Here is a 21789-nt window from a genome sequence, read left to right as displayed (position 1 = left end):
AGTTTTCCAGCTGGGAATGGAGTGTGTGTAAACTATAGAAAGCCTGCGCTTGTGAATTTCTGGTTTGCATTAGACCATCATGGTTTATTGTTCTGAAGGCTCTTGAAGGAACGTTCAAACCCATGGTGCCATGCAACTTCTCCAGTGTGAGCCGTTTCTTTAAAACGGCTGTTCACTTGACATTCTTGTGTTTAGAAATCACTTGGGTAAATCTTTAGATACAGTTCATCACCATCATGTACCAAATGAAGACAATCGGAATCCCTTGAAAGCATGCATAATTGCCCTTGAAAGTAAGCACAAATAATTTACTGGTAAATATTTGTTTTACCAGACCACATCCGAGTTCTCCAGGCTGCAGCCTGTCCTCCACAGATTCTGGTAAAACTCATTTTTTAATTGGCTCACTGTGGTCCCAAGTCAGTGGCTACTTCTCAAGCTTTTTTCCTGAGTCAAAAAGTAGTAAGAGACAGAGTAAAGGATCTTTGATTGATTCACCATTGACTTCCCTGGCAGTGGTTTCCATGACTCCCTGGGCAGATTTGCTGTTGCTCATTAGACCTCATCTAAACCCGTGGCAGTCAAGACCCTCCACATCTGAATTTTTTATACTTATCTCTCTGATCCTCCAAGCAATGTTTTTTTTCCCCCTCTGCAGCCAGGTGTGTAAGGACCAGCCCTCGTGTCAGTTGCCCTTATTCATGACCTCGTGCTTTGTCTGGGTATTCCCTCCTTCCAGCTCTGCACTCTCATCTCTAGCTCTCTTCTGACTTCCAAGTCTAAAAATTCCCTTAGATTTGACTGGTCATTTTTCCCCAGAGACCTTGTCATGTCCAGTTCCGCTGACCTAGACGTTCTTGAGTTTAGAATCAATCTGTGTACACAGTGAAGAATATTCTCATATACTGCTTGGACCTCCAGCATCTCCAGTGTGATCACTGATGCTGCCCAGTCCCCACCCTACCCCACTCCAGGTGGATTATAAGCACAAAGAGAACCTTTTATTTCTTTAGCATCTCATGTTGAAAAAGTACCCCACCATCCATGTCTGTACATACATCTGCTCATTGCCTCATCTGTGTCTGGTGTACCTGTGTTTTCAAATGACTGTTATAGTGCATATTAAGCATTTTAGTATTGAAGGCAATATCCAAAATAAGTTTTCAGATGTACTCTTTCAATTATAGCATAAAAGCAATATATTGTCTAGATTTATTTATCTTGCCTTCTCACTATCTAAAAATGGAAAGGAAAAGTGGGGTAAAAACAGCAGGAAAAAATGGAGAGGCTGGAAAAGCTTATCTTGAGACAGTCAAGGATGAGTGGTGGGGATATGTAGAAACCAATATGTGGACATAAAAAGGGATAAGAGATTTTTCCAACTATATGATATATCCATATTTGCTTGTTCATTTCTTTTTCATAGTGTTTTTTTGCCTTATCAAACTAAATCATCCTGAGAAAAAGAAAGCTGCCGGTATTTTGTTTAGGAGGGCACCTTATTAAGATTTTTGATTTACATTTATGGATATATCAATTCAGTTTTCCTGGGTTTCAACCTATAAGATAAGAGCTCTGAAAGGGCTTAAGGAATTAATTTGACTGCTGTGTTTCTGCTTAGTCTGCTAATATATCGTAATTTATGAATATTGCAGTTATTCATAGCTATTTAATAATGGAGAATGTTCCAAGTATGCTTAACAAATCCATTATTCATGAAAAACTATATGTATTTAGATGATTCCCAGGGTAACAGCATTCTCCATTCCACATGTGTGAAGATGTTTTCTTGAGAGCTTCAATCTGTCACAGAATCTCTGCCTGCAGAACCCAGTGGCGCCTGCTCAGCACTAGAAGGAGTTTCTTTGTATCCAAAATGGCCCTTTTTAACTTGACTATCCTTGGGATTAGGAAGAAAAAGAAAGAGGAAGAGACCATATTTACTTGTCAGGTTGGGCGCAGTCCCATGAGGCACTTTGTATTAAACCTCTGAAAAAACGTTTTATATGATGCTCCTTGTAGGAAGTTGGGATAAAGTTAGGGAGTGAGCAAAGGCTTCTGCTGATGTCTGTGGCTGTTTTAACCATTGAAAGTCTACAAATGTCTATGATCACAAACCTCAATACAATTCCTACATTAATTCTCAATAAAAATGAACTGAGTGCCTATAATGTGCAGGCACTGTGCTTGGTGCTGGGAGCAGGGTGATAAGGAAAACAGTCTAACCTCATGGGGCTTACATTTCAGCGGAGGAGATGGGTGGTAGTAAAGCAGTTACACAGTTTTATACAAACACACACACACATACATATTAACCACTGGCTGTGGGACATGCTGAGAAAGATCCAGAGTGCTCTAAGAGTGTCCATGTAAGAAGGGGTCAGAGAAGTCTTCCATGGGGGACTGAAGTTTGAGCTGAGACATGAAGGAGGTGGCATTAATAAAGTCTGGTGGAAATGTGTGTGAGTAGGCCAATAGGAGGAGGAAGTATGATCGTTCCATTTATGTCTCAACTTGGCTAGGCTATTCTGCTCAGTTGTTAGGTCAAACACCAGATTGGATGATACCATGAAGTGTTTCTTCAGATGTGATTAACTTTTAAATCAGTAGACTTTGATTCAAGTAGATTACCCTCCATAACACGGGTGGGCCTCATCCAATCAATTGAAGGCCTTAAAAGCAAAGACTGAAGTTCCCCGAAGAGGAAGGAATTAAAATTCTGCCTGAGTTTTCCAGCCTTTGGACTCAAGACCACAACATCAACTCTTGCCCAAGTTTCCAGCCTGCTGACCTGCCCTTGGGTTTTGGTCTTGCCAGCCCCCACAAGCAAGTAAGCCAATTCCTTAAAATAAATCTAGATAGATAGACATAGATACAGATATAGATTAGATACAGATATAGATATATCTCCTATTGGTTCTGTTTCTCTGGAGAACCCTCACACAGGAGGTGAAGAAGACTTTAGCAAAAGGAACCATGTATGCAAAGGCTCTGAGGTGGGAGGGAGCTGGCATTTGAGAGAATAAAAAATGGGCAGTTTTGCTGAAGCACAAAGAACTTGTGGCTGGAAGAGTAGCCAGGACAGAATTTTGGGTTTTGAAGCCCTTTATGAAGAGCTGGGACTTGAAACACAGCAGCAAATATTAATTCCTTGAATTTCGCGAGCCTCTATTCTTTTAAATCCACTCAATCCTTAAAAATTTTAATTATAAAGTGTTTACACGTTATGCATTCTTATACTTTTTTTACAGCCATATCAGATTTCCATAAATCACTTATATCTACTAAAACTTTCATTCTTTTCCCTCTTCTCATTTCTCCCTTTTCCTTTCTATGCCGTGTGTTGCCTCTCTAGACATTTCCTCTTTTGACCTTGAAATTACTTGTGCACTTGAGCATTTCTGATGTCTGAGAATTAGGTCCAGCTTCATACTTGGGTTCCACAGTTTATTTACGCTCAGTCAGCTTTGCCCCCCATATCACTGTGATATTTAGTGTAGGGATCCTGAATTTCTTTGGAGTAATTGCCCCTGCCTTCTTCTGAACTGTCTTGGGGGTCCACTAGTAAGGTGCCCTGCCTTCCCTAAGCTGAAGTGTAGATTGTGGGTATTTGAATCTTGGGCAGGATAGAAAGTGGCTGGAGCTGATTCTTCCTTGTAGTGTCTCCGTGAAGAGACAGCCCAGCTGTCTAGGTCTTCAGCTCTGCCTGGCTCTCTGTCCCTTCTGCAACCTGGTTTTTCAGTTTGGCCTTTGATGCTGTAAGCTGCTCCATATACCCCTAGTAAATCCCTTCTCTCCTTAAGTTAGCCAGAAACAGTTTCTGTTGCTTGCAGCCTAAGAATTCTACTACTCCAGCATGAAAAGAGAAGGCTGAAGAGTTTGGTGTGGCTGATGAGAACAGTATATGTGAGAATAGCTGGAAATGAGGCAGTTTGGGGCCAGGTTTTAAAGGATGACAGGAAGAGACCACAAAGAACTTGAAAACAAAGCTGTCCTCTGAGAAGACATAGATGGAATGTGTTTAGTTGTTGAGCGAGTAAAGCAAGTACCAGTTGGGTCCATCAGTGAGTTTGTTATTGAAGAGTTCCAGAATTTCTCCCAGAATTCCACAGGAGATGGAGTCTCAGGAAAATGGCAAGAATTCTGTGCAGAATGTGGGAACCTCATCCTCTGTTTTGGCCAACAGAAAATGGCTGGTCAGTCTGGATTGTAGAAAAGAGAAGCCCAAGAAAGTGGAGCCATGGGAAAGAGCTCCGTGTACCTGCTGCAGGTACTTGTAGTGACATGGACCAGCCTGGTGGTCACAGCCAGAATCATCATCCTCTTAAAGCCTCAAATGGCCAGACAAGTCACTCTCTTTGAGAGAACTCCAAGGCGATAAAGAAGCTTATTATAAAATGGCTATTCACGTAACTGCTTCTGGGGAAGGAATATGCAGCTGAGGCCAAAGTGAGGATTAGGGCTTGTCTGGCAGATATGCTTCAATGAAAATAAATATGCTGACAATTCTGGTTCCTACATGAATCTTGTGGGATTAGTTAATGTGGGTCCACTGCTGAGCCACTGGTCGAATTTCCGAGCTTATGAATCTGAGGATAAGGCTGTAGACTGTGGTGAATTCATTCATTCATGTAACATTATGAAGCCGGAACTTCTTTGCACTTCCACAATGGCACACTTTTTTCTTATTCTATCTTATAGGCAAAGGTTGCTTACCTAAGAAGTTTATTTTAGGAAGGGAGTGACATGATCAGATTAGAAAGAATCCTGATTGCAGGGCAGAGAGACTCTGGCAGAAGGAAGACCAGGTGGGAGGTCACTGTGAGGACCTTGGGGAAGGCTGAAGAGATCTGAACCAAGGCAGCAGTGGTGGGAAGAGGGGGAGATGTCAGCTGCTGGACTGAATTAGGGTCTTTAGATCTCAGTGACCTGTTGGATATAAAGGGTGACAGATACGCTAGAATCAAGGAGAGCTAAAGAATGTTTTGTCATTTTTCTTTCATTAAATACCCTTATCTGAATTCCTACAAATAATGCTGTAATGGTTAAATTGTGACAGTATGAAAAACAGACTCTGAGTTAAATTAGTGCTATGTCAGCCCATCGCACTAAACCACGAATTCCCTAAGCGGTTTAGCAACAGATTGGATAAAGTGAAATTAATCCTTTAGAGCCACAAGTTGACATATGCATATGCTATGAATCCATAAACTATACTGTGAGCCTTAGAAAAGGAAGCTAAAAAATGCAAGCGAACACATCTGTATTCTGTCCTACAAATATAGCCTCCTTCACAATGTCAGTTTCTTTTGTAGCGTGGAACCAGGAGGAGGCTCTGAAATGTTCACATTGTTGACCTTTACAATCCAATGCGTTGTTGATTGCACCCCCGGCACAAATTTGATGAAGCTTTGCAGTCAGGTCACTGTTGAATATGATTCACTATCTTAAATTTAGAAAAGGCAGTGATTCTAACAGCAAGTGACAAAAACCAGAGAATTTCAAATTCTTGTTGGCTGCTCTGGGTTACATTCCCCTCCAGGCAGATCAGAACTGCCAGCTGCATCAATGAAAATAACCAGCTTGTCCGGAGAAGAAGAACCAGGAGGTGCTGCAGATAAGAAGTTGCAGAGGTTTCAAACTCTCCTCAACTTTTGGTTTCATAGTTAAAGTATTTCCTTTGTTTTAAATATCTTTAAAGCAAGACCTGTAAGTGAATGTTGTGACTTTTCACTGGCTTGCATGAAATAAAGGGCTGTGTCGTTATGTGATGTATTTAGGATCATTACCCCAATGAATCTTGATATTGGAGAGCAGACTTTCGGCTTCAGCCTGGGTGAAACGGTTGCAGATTTGCCAATAAGTCAGAGAATACAGTAGTTCATATGGGACTCTGGAGTCCCAGCCACAGACGTTTTGAAAATTGGACCTCACTGATGCCTGAAAGAACCAGAAACCTGTCTCATCTGATTCCTTTGGGCTTATCAATACTCACTTTTAGGGGAACAAAGAAAGCTTTGTGCTGCTGAACTGGTAGCTCCACCGGAGGGAATGTGCATGGCAGGGAATGCGCCAGCAAACTTAAAGAGAAAAGAAAATAGAAAGGCAGTGTAGACACTGTCAAAATGAAGAGCCGTGTTTTTATTTCCTCTATGGGGCCGCATCTTTCTGCTGAACAGATCCAGGGACATCAAAATGCTGGCTTTGCTTCTTATGTAAATGCCTCCTCCCTCTTTTATAATTTCTTCTGATTAGCAATCCTATGGTTAACATGCTTCAAAGGCCAAAATGCTTAATTTTCTCAGGAAACACAGAAGCTTCTCAATTTGGGATAATAAAAATTCGATCTATTCTTCTATTTTAACATGTGGGTGCAGATAAAACTCATGGAGGGGGCCCGATGTCCTGGGTTCTAGTCCCCAGCTCAGGGGTCTCACCTTTTTTGCATTCAATGCTGACTTTTGAATCCTGGACATTTTGATGGCATATCTACAAACATTAAACTGGACAGCAAAAACATCAACGTAACTACTCCTACTGTAAAACCATGTTTTGCAACACCTCTAAGCCATCTACAGTTATTGCAATAGTCACTGTCACTCTTCAGCATGGTGTTGCTGTTTCAGTAGATTTACTGTCCCGCCCACCTTCTCTTATATACTCACGAAAAGAGTATATCGCATTTCCAGTAAACACATTATCTTTCTTTGAATACTCTGCTTCTCAACACTTTTTCTAAACTGTTACTCCCTCCTCTGTACCCCACTCTGCAAACCCATGACTCTTATTCCATCTGGCACACATTGCTGGAATGGTGAGTTTTACTCTGTTGTAGCAAAAGTAAATTTTACACAGACATGAAAACTTGGCAGCATACTTACGTGGCTCTTAAGCACGTCTTGGCACGCTGCCTTCACACAATATTGGTACCTCAGATAATCTTAAGCAAGTCACAGAAATTTGGTGCCTTGATTTCTCCTCCTGCAAAATCTGAGTAAATTCTGCTTCTATAGAAATACTGATGAAAGTATCATGGACTCTCCAAAGGTAGTTGGCTATGTCACCTTGCTGCAGGTTGGCTTCTCCAGGAAACTAACTCTGAGATGGAGATCAGCACACAGGAAGGGTACTAGAGACTATTTTGGGATGAACAAGTGTCCAAGATATGGACCAAGAAGGATGTGGCAGAGGGAGAGATTGGCTGTGGTTGCGTCTAGTAAGGGCTCAGCTAATCCCTTGGGAAGCTCTGAGGTTGGCTTGGTCCTTTAGTTGTACCAAGTTGAAGTGAGGGAGCAAGATTTCTATCTAGGTTGACCAGTCATTGAATATAGGCCACCTTAGGAGGGGCTGTGACTTTGGGTGCAATGACTCTCTTCTTTTGAGGCAATTCCCAAGGAGGGCTCTCCATAGATAGCTGTCATTTTACAATCTTTCCAGCAGGTGAGGAACTAATCCTTCATTCCTGATGTGAGGATCTGGGTAGCCCAGCACAATACACACGGCAAAAAACAAGCTAGAAGCAGCCTGTGTGAACAACTTTGCTTTCCTTTATGGCGGTTGGTGGTTTCCAATGGAGACAGAACTATGGCATGAATGGTCACAGTGAGAATCCCTTTTCTTTACCTCCTGCACCGTCACACAAAGTTCCAGTGCACTCTGATGCTGTCGACCTGGCTTCAGGGATCCTATCAGGGAAAGTGCCGAAGGATTCTTTCTCGGATTGGGTTGATCTCTTTGCCTTCAGCAAGACTTATCATCTTTGTGCACTCAGTCTGATGTAATCTAGCTCTATTTCCTCTCTAACATTCAAAGTGGAGCATTTATAACACTATGTCTCTCAAGTCCTGGTTGTTTATGCAAAAATGATCAGCTATTTCAAAGAGGGCATTGCATTTAGTCGATGTATCTCCTAGGTCTTATAAGGTAGGACGGTACTCCTAATCAATCTCTTTTTATGACATTAACATTTTGAAGAGAACAGGCCAGTCCTCTTGTAGACTGTCCCTTATTCTGGATGTGTCTGTTTCTTCATAATCTTGTTTAATTTGTTCCTCTTCAGGGTAGGAAATTAGACAGATCTAAAGTCTTGATAAGATTCAGGTTAAACATTTTGGAAAGAATACTTGATTATATGGGGCTGGCCCAGTGGTCAAGTGGTTAAGTTCACATGCTCTGCTTTGACAGCCCGGGGTTGGCAGGTTGGCATCTTGGACGGTTCATCAGGCCATGCTGTGGTGGCGTCCCACATGAAAGAACTAGAATGACCTACAAGTAGGATATACAAATGTGTACTGAGGCTTAGGGGAGAAAAAAAAAAGAGGAAGATTGGCAACAGATGTTAGCTCAGGGCCAATCTGTCTCACCAAAAAAAAAAAAAAAAAAAAGAAAAATGCTTTGGGAGACCTAAAATCATGACTCAACTCTTAAAAAAAAAAGCTTACTTGTTTATATCCATCTTGGAAAATAAAAGTTGTAAAATGCATTTTGGAGCTTCAAAACATATGAAGTAAAAATTGACTGAAGGAAGAGGAGATAGACGACTCTAAATCATAGTTGGAGATTAAAAACCCCTCCTCAGCAACTGATAGAAAAACAATGCAAAAAAAAATCAATGAAAAGGCCAGCCCCGTGGCTGAATGGTTGGGTTCGCACGCTCTGCTTCGGCAGCCCAGGGTTTTGCAGGTTAGGATCCTGGGCGCGGACCTGGCACCCCTCGTCAAGCCATGCTGAGGTGGCATCCCACATGCCACAGCTAGAAGGACGCACAACTAAAAATATACAACTATGTACCAGGAGGCTTTGGGGAGAAAAAGGAAAAATAAAATCTTAAAAAAAAAAGTCAATAAAAATATAGAGGGTCTAAACAAGCCTATCAACCACCTTGACCTAATTGATATTTATCAAACATTACGCCCCAATACCGAAGAATAAACATTCTTGTCAATTGTATGTGGTATGTTCATCAAGACAGACCGACCACATGTTGAGCAATAAAAGAAGCCTCAATAATTCAAAACAGATCGAAATTCTAGAGTATATTCTCTAATCATAATGGCATTAAACTATACTCAATAACAGTAAGATATCTAGAAAACCCCAACATTTTGGACATTAAACAAAATGCTTCTAAATAATTTATAGATGAAATAAATAAAAAAAATAGACAATATTTTAAACTAAAAGAAAATAAAAATATAGTATATGAAATTTGTAAGAAGCAGCTAAAGCAATGCTTATCGGGAAATTCTTTCAAATCGGGCAAAATGTTAAACAATGGTTGAATCATTATTTCTGGGGTGTTTTTTGTCCTTTTATTTCATTAAAAATATTGAAAAAGTAAGCAGTAGAAGTAATTCGATATTATGTCAAAAGGCAGAGAATATAAAGAATGGGAAGTCTGCACCTGAGAGATCTGTAATTTCCAGTATTCCTTCAAAAGGATTGACTTTAGGTCGGTAGCTGTAGGGACCAATTTCAGAGTTTGAATGTGAACACCTGTGTCCATGACCTTGACTGTTTGTCCTGACTCTGGGCGTTGTTTACGAATATGATGCTATATCTCTTTCCCCCCAGATTAAGATCTGGGTTTTTAGAGTCAGTCTAGTCACTGAGTCTTAACGCTCGAACTTTGCTTCACTAGAGATCCATCAGACGTTTAGCAGCAAATTTACTGCCAAAAAGAAACGTAGGCGGAAGAGTGGGTATAACACACAGCAAGGTGCTTGTGATCATTCAGGCTTAGCTTCTGTTGTGTGACAGTACCCTGAGAAATGACGTGGAAACATGGACTGTGCACAAACTCTGGGCCTGGAGATGAGGCGGGAGGAGAGATGTTCCACAAAGACCAAGTAATCATGGTCGCAGTGCAGTGAATGCACTGGGAAGCAGCGTTCGGCCATCTTCTTGGTCTCGTTTTATGTTTGTGTCTGTGTCTGGGTACACTGATGGCCGTGTGGGGTTTGCTCCAGGAGCTGGAAGGCCTTCTTTGGAAAATTATGCTTTGCCTCATTTCATTGAAATTCCCCTAGCTAACATATTTCCCTATTATGGAATCTAACTCTCAAAGGATTCTGTGACTGAAAATAGATACATTTCTTGATAAAAATGTAAATAGTGTATCTCAGAGTATCTCAGGCTGCCTTCATTTTAACTCTCTGTATGATTTCTGATGAAAACTTGGGTGCCCTTGACGTTGAATACTCCAGATTAGTGGGCTTCCAAACTAGCCGTCCCCAAGGATTTCATGGTGAGCTATTTTAAATTGTAGATTCCACGGTCCACTAAAAAATCCACAGAAGCAGGATCTCTGGGCAACGGGCCCGTGGAATCTTTTTTTTTTAAAGCTGCCTAACATACTCAGATGTTAAGCAAGTTTGTAGACCTACAGACCAGTGCTTTTCAAACTTTCATGTGTATTGTATCGTCAGGCTATCCTCTTAAAATGCAGATTCTGATTCAGTGCCTCTGAGGTGGGGCTCAAGATTCTGTATTTTTTTTTTTAAGATTGGCACCTGAGCTGACAATCTGTTGCCAATCTTCTTCTTTTCGTTTTCTTCTTCTTCTCCCAAAAGCCCCCCAGTACATAATTGTATATTCTAGGTGTAGGGCCCTCTGGTTGTTCCGTGGGGGACGCTGCCTCAGCATGACTTGATGAGCACTGCTATGTCTGCGCCCAGGATCCAAACTGGCGAAACCCTGGGCTGTCAAAGAGGAGTATGCGAACTTAACCATCCAGCCACGGGGCCAGCCACAAGATTCTGTATTTTTAACAGAGCTCCCTGGGGCTGTTGCTGATCTGCAGACCACACTGTGAGTAGTGAGGAACTAGATTGTGTCCTGAGATCTTTTCCCTAAAATTAGAGTCCTGTCTGTCTTCCTTTGCAGAGAGCCTGTTTGGCCAGCATTTAGCATGTGACAAACTTTCTTCTCATCTCCTTGCTTGATACCTCTTTGCTTTGAAATGTTGCTTGAACAGTTGATAACTCAGATTAAGGTGACCATCCACCTCGGTTTGCCCAGCAGAATCCTAGTTCATGCCTTCTGTCCTGGTATAATTATTAAAAGAGCTTCTGCCACATCACTCTTAGAAGTGTCTCCATTTGGAAGATAAATTAGAAAGTGACCTTTTCTACACCCACAAACATTAAGAAGTGATATGTATAATGTACAGAACATAGGTTGTGTAGCTAAAATCCTTTGTGGGTTCAAATCCTGGCCTCATTAGTCCACACTACATCTGCAATGTTAAGGAAGTCAAGCCTCAGTTAGCTCCCGTGTAAAACAGAAGTGGTTTATTATGAGGATTTATAGAAATGGTATAGGAAACTTCTAGCACAGTGACTGGCATATAGTAGATACCCATTTACTTAGGCCCTTCTTTACAGTCAATGAAGTGAACAACTACTCTACTTTGGAGTGATAAAAATAGACTACTACTACCAAGTACTACTACCAAGTTAGGATTAGAATCAGCTATAGTATTAAAATGATGCATCTGCTACACTTGTATTTCAGTGTAACCCTCATGAACCTCCCACAGAATTATCTCTGAACCCAATAGTCCCATGTGATTTCTACGTTATCATGTGCCCTTCAGTGCTATGTTGATAAACATAAATCCTGAACTAGAGAAATAAAGGTATTAACATTTATTGACTTCCAACTATGTACCAGATGGAGGGAGTTCCAAATTGGAACAGATCACTAACAGCGTCAAAGGACAAGGTGTAGAAAAGGTTAATCCACCTATAAACACAGAGTTAACAGATTTCCTGGGCAAACATCTACATCCAGTATTTTAGACCTAAAAACCTCATAAAAGGATTTTGATATGACTACAAAAACAAGATGAGGGACCAACCCTGATGGCCTAGTGGTTAAAGTTTGGTGCGCTCACCGGTTTGGTGGTGCAGCTTCGTTTCCCAGATGTGGAACCACACAACCCCTCTGTCAGTTGCCACGCTGTTGCGGCTGCTCACATAGAAGAACTAGAAGGACTTACAACTAGGATATACAACCATGCACTGGGGCTTTGAGGAGGAAAAAAACCCCAAAAAACCAAAACAAAGCAGAAGAGGAGGTGGGTAGGAACAGAGAAGACTGGGAGCCTAGTTTATACTCTTACTGCAATAAAATCTGCATGAAAACACACCCAGTAATTAAGGAAATTGGAAGAAGATATGATCGATGATTGACTCCTGGAACTCCCATCAATTAGCTGTGCAGGCTCATCTGGGTAATGTCATCAACCTTGCAGTAACGTGACTGAGTATTTTAAAGAATTAGGAATTTGAGGATCCCATTTGAGAGTGACAGCAGGGTTTTATTAGGAAGCTATCTGGGCCAGGCATGTGCTGTACGTGCATTATCTTACGGAATCTTCAAAATCAGTTTATTGGGTGGGTAGTATTATTATCTCCATTTTACAGAAGAGGAAACTGATCCGTAGGAAATTTAGTTTCATGCAAGGTCACATCCCAAGAGGGAGAACTGAGACTCAAACTTGGGTATGTCTAACTCTGTGATCCTTATTCTTTTTTTTTTTTTTTTTTTTAATATTTTATTTATTTTTTTTCCCTTTTTCTCCCCAAAGCCCCCCGGTACATAGTTGTATATTCTTCGTTGTGGGTCCTTCTAGTTGTGGTATGTGGGATGCTGCTTCAGCATGGTTTGATGAGCAGTGCCATGTCCGCACCCAGGATTCGAACCAATGAAACACTGAGCCGCCTGCTGCTGAGCGCGCAAACTTAACCACTCCGCCACGGGGCCAGCCCCTCTGTGATCCTTATTCTCAACCACCACGTATGGTTTTTGTATGCTAATTAATGCTTCCATTCTTTCCACATTTCAAAAACAACACTTTATTATTCTACAGTTTAACGTGATCAAACTTGGGAATTGGACTCAGGAGCAGGGACTATGTGAGATACATCTAAATATGGAGCGAAGGCAGCAATCCCCTGCATTGACTTGGAGTCGGGGCAATTGGACAACGTGTATTAATTTATCTTACAACTTTATTGAGGTGTAATTGAAGTACAATGAACTGTGTACAGGTTTAAACTATACTATTTTATCAGTTTTGACAAATGCATACACCCATGAAATCATCACCATCATCAAGTCAACAATTATTTCTCTTTTCCTGAATTTTCCTCCAGCTCTTTTGTAATCCGTCCTTCCCTCCACCAAGATCCACAGGCAACCACTGAAATGCTTTCTGTCGCTATAGATTATTTCACATCTTTTAGAGTTTCATATAATAGAATCATATAGTATATATTCCTTTTTGCCATGCTTCTTTCACTCAGCATAATTTTGAGATTCACATGAAATTTCAATTTGTTGCGCATACCAATAGTTTTTTTTTGTATTACTGAGTAATTTTGCATTACATGGACATGCCACAAATTGTTTATCCATTTACCTGCTGATAGATGTGTTTGAACTGTCTCTAGGTTTTGACTATTACAAATAAGGTTGTTATTTGTACATTTGTGTACAAGTCTTAGTGTGGATATGTTTTCATTTCTCTTGGGTAAAAGCCTAGGAGTGAGCTAGCTAGGTGGTATGGTAAGCGTATGCTGAACTTTTTAAGCAATTGTCAAACTGTTTTCCAAAATGGTTGTAGCATTTTACATTCTCAACAGCCGTTCTCCACATGCTCACCGACACTTGGTATTGTCAGTTTAAAAAATACATATTAGCCATTCTTTTTTTTTTTTTTAAAGATTTTATTTTTTCCTTTTTCTCCCCAAAGCCCCCCCGGTACATAGTTGTATATTCTTCGTTGTGGGTCCTTCTAGTTGTGGTATGTGGGACGCTGCCTCAGCGTGGTTTGATGAGCAGTGCCATGTCCGCGCCCAGGATTCAAACCAACGAAACAGTGGGCCGCCTGCAGCGGAGCACGCGAACTTAACCACTCGGCCACGGGGCCAGCCCCACATATTAGCCATTCTTTTGGGTGTATAGTAGTATGTCATTGTGATTTTAATTTGCACTTCCCATATGACTAATGATTTGAGCATCTCTTCATATGTTTATGGGCCAACTGTAAGTCTATTTAGGTAAAATATCTATTTATATTTTTTGCTTATTTAAAAAATTAGATTGTTTGCCTTCTTGCTGTTGAGTGATAAGAATTCTTCATATATTCTGGATACAAACACTTGTCTGGTACATATTTGGCAAATATTTCCTACAGGTCTGTGGCTTGCTGTTTTGTTTTCTTAGTGGTGACTTTCAAATAACAAACATTTTAGTTTTGTCAAACATCAATTTATCATTTTTTTTCTCTTATGGTTCACGCTTTTTGTGTTCTATCCAAGAAATGTTTGCCTACTACAAGGTCATAATTCTCCTATGCTTCTGGTAGAAAATTTTAGAGCTTTATGTTTCAAATTTAAGTCTATGATTTATTTTGAGTTTATTTTTGTGTATGCTGTGAGGTAAGAGTCAATGTTAATTTTTTTTTTTTTCTGTACAGTGTATCCAGCATCGTTTGTTGAAAAGATTTTCCTTTCCCCATTGAATTGCTTTGGCATCTTTGTGAAAAATCAATTTGACCTTATGTGTATAGGTTTATTTCTGGACTCTATATTCTCTTCCAAGATTTATAAATTTATTTTTTACCAGTACCACGTTGTTTTGATTACTGTAGCTTTACAGAAATTTTTGAAATCAGGTAAGTTGGGTAAATCTTCCAACTTTGTTCTTTCTTTTAAAAATGTGCTTTGACTTTGGTGAGTCTAGGTCCTTTGCATTTCGTATACATTTTAGAATCAGCTTGCCAATTTCCACAAAAAAAATGTCTGCTGGAATTTTGATCAATGTTGCACTGAAACTATAGATCAGTTTGGGGAAAATTGTCATTTTAATGATATCAAATCTTTCAATCTATGAATACAGTGTGTCTTTCCCATTTTACGTTTTTTTAAACTTTCTCTTAGTGATGCTTTGTAGTTTTCAGTGTGGATATCTTTGATTAGTTTTTTTGTTGTTGTTACTGTAAGTGGAATTTTAAAAAATTTCATTTTTGAATTGTTTGCTCCTTGTCTATTGGAATACATGATTTAAAAAATGTCAGCCATGTGTCTTGCTAAATTTATTTATAAGTTCCAGTAGTTATTTTGTAGATTCTCTGAGATTTTCTACATAAACAATTCTATCTGCAAATATAGTTTTACCTCCTATTTCTTTTCCCTTCTCTCTTCTTTTGCCCTCCTCTTCTCATTATTGCAATGGCTTAGACCTCTAGTATATTAAACAGAAGCAGTGAAAGTGTATACCCTTGCCTGTTACCAATTTCAGGTGATAACAATTCATTTTTCACCGTTAAGTATGATGTTAGCTGTAGGTTTTGCGTAGATGCCCATTATCAGTTTAGGAAAGTTCCCTAATAGTCCTAGTTTGCTGAGCATTCTTTTTTAAATCATAAATGAGTGTTGAAGTTTGTCAAATGCCTTTTCTCCATCTATTGAAAAGATCATATTGATTTTCTCCTTTATTCTATTAATATGGTGAATACATTTGATTGGTTTTCAAATGTTAAACTAACATTGCTCTCCTGGAATAGACCCTACATGATCATGGTGCATTATATGTTTATATATTGTTGGACTCAATGTGCTAATATTTTCTTAAAAATTTTTGAATCTATATTCCATACTTTGAGTCTTCTGGTAGTTATTTAGAATATTTTTTCAGTTTATTCAGGGGGAGGCATCCTCTGGAGTGGGCTTATGATGCTATGTAGACCATGGGGAGCCAAAATGTGTAATTTTTTTAAATTAAAATATTTTCAAATGGTTCTATAGGTGAATGTGGGCTGCTGACTGGCCAAAGTTTCCAGCTAATCTCCTCAAATATGGATAAAGAATAAAGTCTCCTTATAAAATGTAATATACAATTTTTGCTGTACATCTCTAGCAGGATGCAAACTGGAGTATCCTTTATTGGTGTTTAGAACAAGACTTGTGCAATCAGACTGTAATATGCATCAGGAAGGTAGATATTTTTGTTGTTAGTTCACTGTTTTATGACTAATGAATGTTGACGTATATAAACTAGTCCACTTTTCAATTCTGGGCTTTTTTCTTATAAGGCCTCAATCCCAGATTAGCAGAGAAACTTGATCTGGCAATGAGAACTTGCTAAGCAAGGCGCAGCTCATTGAGTACCAGTATGCTTGTGGAATTGAGACACAGCAAACTGTGTTGCCACCGGAGGTGGGGGCGGTTGTCTTCTTTGGAGATTTTACATAAGGTTGAGACCATTTTTTTGGACTCTTAGACAATTATTGTAATCAGAGATAAAGACCTCAGCTAGAGAAACTTGTGTGCTTCCTTCTCACTGATGAAAGAGAAGTCTGAAGCAATGTGATCTTTTCAAGAAGACTTAGTTGAGGAGGTCAGAGCGTATTTACCATTTTTTGAGAACTATTTAAAAAAAAGAGGCCAGACTTCTTTGACAGACAATTTTTCTTCTGTTTGTGCAATTAATTAAGCAATGCTTTTGCTCACTCTCTCTCTAGACTGTAAGTTCCATGAAGACAGCAAACCTGTCTACCTGGCCCACGGTTGTATTCTCGGATACGAGCATAGAAACTGGTATATAGTAAGCAATAATATTCATTTCTTAAATAAGTGAATAAACGCTGTTTGCAATTCATTCCTATACAACTGTGGGTCTCTGGAAAGCTTCTTAATTGCTTGTTTTTCCCCAAAAGAGGCCAAGATACCAGAATGCATTCCAATCGGCAAAGGCTATGAAAGTGAAAAAACATACACAGATGGCCAGAGGCGGTTCAACTCATTCTTCTTCATTCCAGAAAATAACTCCCAAAATAGAACATTTTTTTTTTGATAGGGATATTTTGTCTTGTGGGTGGCTAATAATTAAGCCAAGAAAGTCTTGGTTATGCATGTTATGGCTATCAGCTTTTATAAGTTTATTCTGAGTGACCAGGGAATTCCTTTTTCTGCTGTAAATTTCTTCAGGTTTAGTGTCTGTTTAACTTTGTAAAAGCATCTGATGTATAATACAATCCAAGCTAAAACTGTTTGCAAAGTTGACAGCCATTGAGATTCTGGCCATTTAAAACATTTAAAAGAGACTTTGAATGACCACATGCAAATCAGATCTCTACAGGAGTGACACGAGAATGAAGGACTGCCTGTATACAGCGATTGGCACCCAGAAGAGTTCTTCGAGAGGCACACTGGGAAGATGACAGGAGGTTAATGTAGCTAGCTGGCTTCTTGGCTGGCATGTTGAGCCAATTAGTGATAAGGTACACCTGGCAGCTGAACTTTTTTCCCTCCCATTTTTTTCTTTCAAGAAAATGTATATTTAAGAAAGAAAAATAAGGAGAAAAAAAGGGCAAAAAAATAATGAAGGAAAGAAAAAGAAAGGCAGCCCACTTTATTGTTTTTTTCTCCTACCATTTGTTCTTAAAATTTTATTTTTAGAAATAAATGCAAGAATGTGTTTTTGGAACCATCTGAAAAAAAAAATGTGTGTTTCTATTTCCAGTAAGACTTGAACCAGGTTTGAGATAATATTAAGTTTAATGGACAGCTCTTCGGCAGAAAGGCTAAAAATTTAAATCCTCAGTCCTCTCTGCAAGTGCAGTTTTTCTTTAAGATTGTCAAATAAATATGTTGGGGAAGATGGTAATTAAGTGTGAACACATGGCTGTTTTTTGCTGAGATCTTAAGTCTAGATACTTAATAGAATCATTTGCCTGTTGAAGTCAGTGGGCGTGATGTAGGATACTGGCTGGCAAGACATCAAGTTTGTCAAAGCTAATTGGGAAGTATGATAGAGATTCAAATTCCTTATATGGCTTTTAAGACTGGGGGAGTATTATAGCTGAGAGGAAGATTACGACACCGTGCTATACTATGCCAAAACCTAAATCAAGAAAGCCAAAACAGAAATATACTATTTCCAACAAACACTGAGGTGGAGTGAAAGGGCACTGGATGCTCGCTTCTACTTACTGCTTTGCTCTTCACTGACTTTGTGACCTGGGGGAAAGTCTGAATCCCTCTGGGCCCCAGAGTCCTCCTTTTTCAAATGGAGAAGAGTTGGAATTAAAATGCAATTCAGTTATTTTCCAAAGTGTTGTCCAGCTAGGAAGTTCTTACTAGATCAAAGAAGACTTCTGTGCCTTTGTGTATTCTGGGTACTTCTCTGTCTTCTTGTTAGTTGAGTGTGAAATACTACTAAAGATTCCAGGTGCCGGGTTTCAGTCTGCACCCTTCTCCTTCATGCACTTTATGTTTCAAGGACTTGAAAGCCTAGGGATATGTGAGCTATACATTTCAGAAAAATCCAGGGGCTAGCTCATAGCTAAGAATATGTCAAGGGTAGTTAAGCAACTCTGAGGTTTGTAAGAAAGTCCATTAAGGCAGCATGGTGGCAGAAACCAGAACATTCCCCAGCCTTCCAGCCCATGTGGGTGAGGCAGAGAACAGACGGAAGATGAAGATCTGGGTAGCAGTGGAATTTTTCAGCTTTCGTATACCATCCACTCAGGCTATGTATATAAATCTTTAAACAAAAGTTCTCTCTGAAAACCTTGTGATCAGAGTTTGGGCTAAAAGATTTTTGGTTAGACCAAGGGATAGGAGCTGTTGTGAGGGAAACTTCACAGCAAAGATAACATTTAATGAAACCAATGACCCAGGGAACTTGCAGAAGGAAGGGCGTATGACCCAGGTGCAATACTATATAAAACTATACTCTTCAGAAACAATAATAGGTATAATTTCACTAAAGGAGAAGGAAGGTCATATCTTCACAAGCCCAGTGTTTGCCAAGTCTGTAAGTCACCCAGAAAAAAGGTATTTATGATCATTATTCTCCCCAGCATCTTAGACTCATTGTTGTGAAGTCTGTGTTCCTGCAATTATTGTCAGGACATAGGTTATTTTTTAACTAATGGATGCTTGTGGACTTAAAGGCGATGACAGCCGCCTGAGAGGGAGCAAGCGACTTGGAGATGACAGCATGTCCAGACCCTCAGGCCCCGTTTCAGTAGAGGAAAGTCAGGGCTGTTGGGACACGGTTCCTACCTAGTTGTGGCTGAATCAGGCTTGCACTGGACCCCCTCACTTAGAATCTTGGGATCCCTCTGAGTTTGAACAGTGGGCCAGATGGATTATAGGTCTGCCTCAGGTGGTGTTTCTTACGGTTTTAATTAGACCTGAGTTTATCAAATGCATGGCAAGTGCCCAGAATCCGGCAAGGACGAGATGCCTTTCCAGCAAGCATTTTCTTCCCTCATAATCAATGTCAAAACACTTCTTGCCTTGTATACAATTCATCTGACTAATGAGTGAGTCCAAAACTTAGAGGTTCCTCTCAACTTACTTTAGAACACGATTTGCCCATTCCATAATCTCTTAGCCTGTGCCTGGAGCTGCCCAGGAGCTTAGTTCATGGAAGGGATGGCAAAGGGTGTGGAGAAGATGGTAATTGCTGTTTGGAAATTCGAGATGACTGGAAAAACAAATGGAGGATATCAAACTTTCAGAATTTCATTTCTACCAGACAATCATCTATATAAATTCTTCACCATGACTTTATATCAGATGTATCAAAAACAACCAGGTATGGAATGTAAATAGAATTGAGAATCTTATCAATTAAAAAATATATGTATATAAAGAGAGATGTGCTTTACTAGTGAGCTTATCTTAAATAATCACATATTGTAACAATTAATCAAATTAAACATGAATTAAAACTTTAGTTTGAAACATGCATATATCCGTTGTCATCTTAACTCACGGCTGTTGATTTTTTAGCTCCCACGTTTGTTACATGGCTGCCTCCTTCTTGTCTTTTGCAGCTCATGTCTTCCTTGACTACTTTATCTAAAAAATCTCTCATCTAAAAAGCCCCCACCTTGGGGCCGGCCCGGTGGCACAGCGGTTAAGTGCACACATTCCGCTTCAGCAGCCCGGGGTTCGCCAGTTCGGATCCCAGGTGTGAACATGTCATTGCTTGGCAAGCCATGCTGTGGTAGGCATCCTACATATAAAGTAGAGGAAGATGGACACGGATGTGAGCTCAGGGTCAGTCTTCTTCAGCAAAAAGAGGAGGATTGGCAGCAAATGTTAGCTCAGGACTAATCTTCCTCAAAAAAGAATATAAAAGCCCCCACCAGTCTAGTCCAGGGTACAAAGGGACAATCATGGCAGAGACCACAACTTGTGCCTTTTATGCCTTTATTATTAAAATAATAGAACTCCCCAAGTTTTAGGTGGGCACCTGCCTGCCAAAATAGATACTGCATTTCCCAAATGTCCTTATAATTAGCTGTGACTGAGTGATTAAATTTGGGTCAATGGGAAGTGAGAGGAATGAAAATAAATCATGTGTGGGTCATCTCCTTAATGATGAACCACTTGCCCCGGATGTTGTCTATGCCTTTCCTACAGGCCGAGATGCAGACGTGATGCTGGTGAGCTGCTCCAACCATGCTCATGAGGACAGCACCCTAGAGCATGGACCGGGAGATGGAAGGAATCTTATTTATGGGAAGCCCTTACAGAAGGAGCCACCGTCCAGCCTTGGACAGGTCACCTCTGGGAGCAAAAAATATATACTTCTGTATTCTTTGAACATCTGTATTTCTGATTTCTCTTTTACTTAAATTGAGCTGTACCCTAAACAATATACCCTCTACCCACGTTTCATTTTCTTCATAGCAGTTTCCGCTATCTTTATTTCTCTGTTTACTTGTTTATTGTCTGTCTCCCCTCACTGGAATGTAATTTCTGTGACAGCAGAGATCTTGTGTTAACTTCTACATCCCCACTGGCTAGAATAGTGCCTGGCACATGGTAGGTGTTGTATGAATATTTGTGAATTAATGAGTGAATTAGCTGTAATTAGGTAAATAGTGATTGGTGTGTTCGTTATAAGAGCACATTTGAATGGATTGTTATAAGGCTACTGAGGAAAGGGATAGCTGAATATCTGTAAGAATGTGGCTCTGATTTGAGTCACATCATCATTTTTCACTGGGGAGTCAAATTGTTCTACTTTGTGCCACATCCCAGCTTCGCTGACAAGAGGCCACGGCTTAGGGCTAGTTTGAAAGTGGCAAATATTTAGCTCCTCTGTTGTTTCAAATGGGACAGCTTGGTGGGATAGGATGAGATGAGAAGGGGGAAAAGCATGGACAAAAGTAGTATTCTTATGCTATCTAAAACTTGAGGTCATGTGCAGGGTGACTATACAATTCAGTGGCCAAACTGCAGACTTTGAGGATGCTACAAATAATTATACTGGGACCTAATTGCAAACAGGGACTATTTCAGGCTGACCTGAGCCACTGCCTAGTCAAGTATCAATTCACAGAGAAAACTTGCCTGCTTTCTTTGACAGATAGTCACTGCATTTGACAAATGGCACTCTCAAGGATTTAATGAATGAGACGCTGACCAGGAAACACAGAAGTGGTCCTAAATTTTCTCCTGTGACTGGATGTTTTGCTGAAACATGAGTAAGTCACTCAGCCTATCAGTTCCCACAATGTTTAACCTCCATATTAATTCTACTTTGATTCACTTAAGAACATGAAGTAAAAGTTGACCAGTAGGCCGCAATACAAAAGAAACAATTATTGATTCAGGTTTCGAGATCAGGAAGGGATCTCTTTAGTGCAGCAGAATTGTTTCAAAGATTTACTTTCAGCTATCATCTGGAGGCAAAAAGAACACATTTTTAGGACATCGATCAGCTGAGCAGAACAGCTGCCAGTTCTTGGATGAT

At 40.0% G+C, this 21789-nt stretch overlaps 1 long non-coding RNA gene across 4 annotated transcripts in view; it reads left to right on the top strand.

Annotated features, from left to right (window-relative positions):
- The window catches only part of LOC106781704 (uncharacterized), a 74383-nt gene that overhangs the window by 48513 nt on the left and 4081 nt on the right, over window positions 1-21789 (top strand). For 3 of the 4 annotated variants that reach the window (XR_011426485.1, XR_001378391.3, XR_011426486.1), the window contains 3 exons: window positions 16532-16614; window positions 20451-20590; window positions 21403-21520. This is a non-coding gene — a long non-coding RNA (uncharacterized lncRNA). The remainder of the gene's footprint in view (window positions 1-16531; window positions 16615-20450; window positions 20591-21402; window positions 21521-21789) is intronic. The other variant, XR_002800207.2, reaches the window with a different exon arrangement.

The sequence above is a fragment of the Equus caballus genome, chromosome 15 (assembly GCF_041296265.1).
Source record: "Equus caballus isolate H_3958 breed thoroughbred chromosome 15, TB-T2T, whole genome shotgun sequence".
Lineage (NCBI taxonomy): Eukaryota > Metazoa > Chordata > Mammalia > Perissodactyla > Equidae > Equus > Equus caballus.
This window is presented reverse-complemented; position numbering and strand designations above follow the sequence as displayed.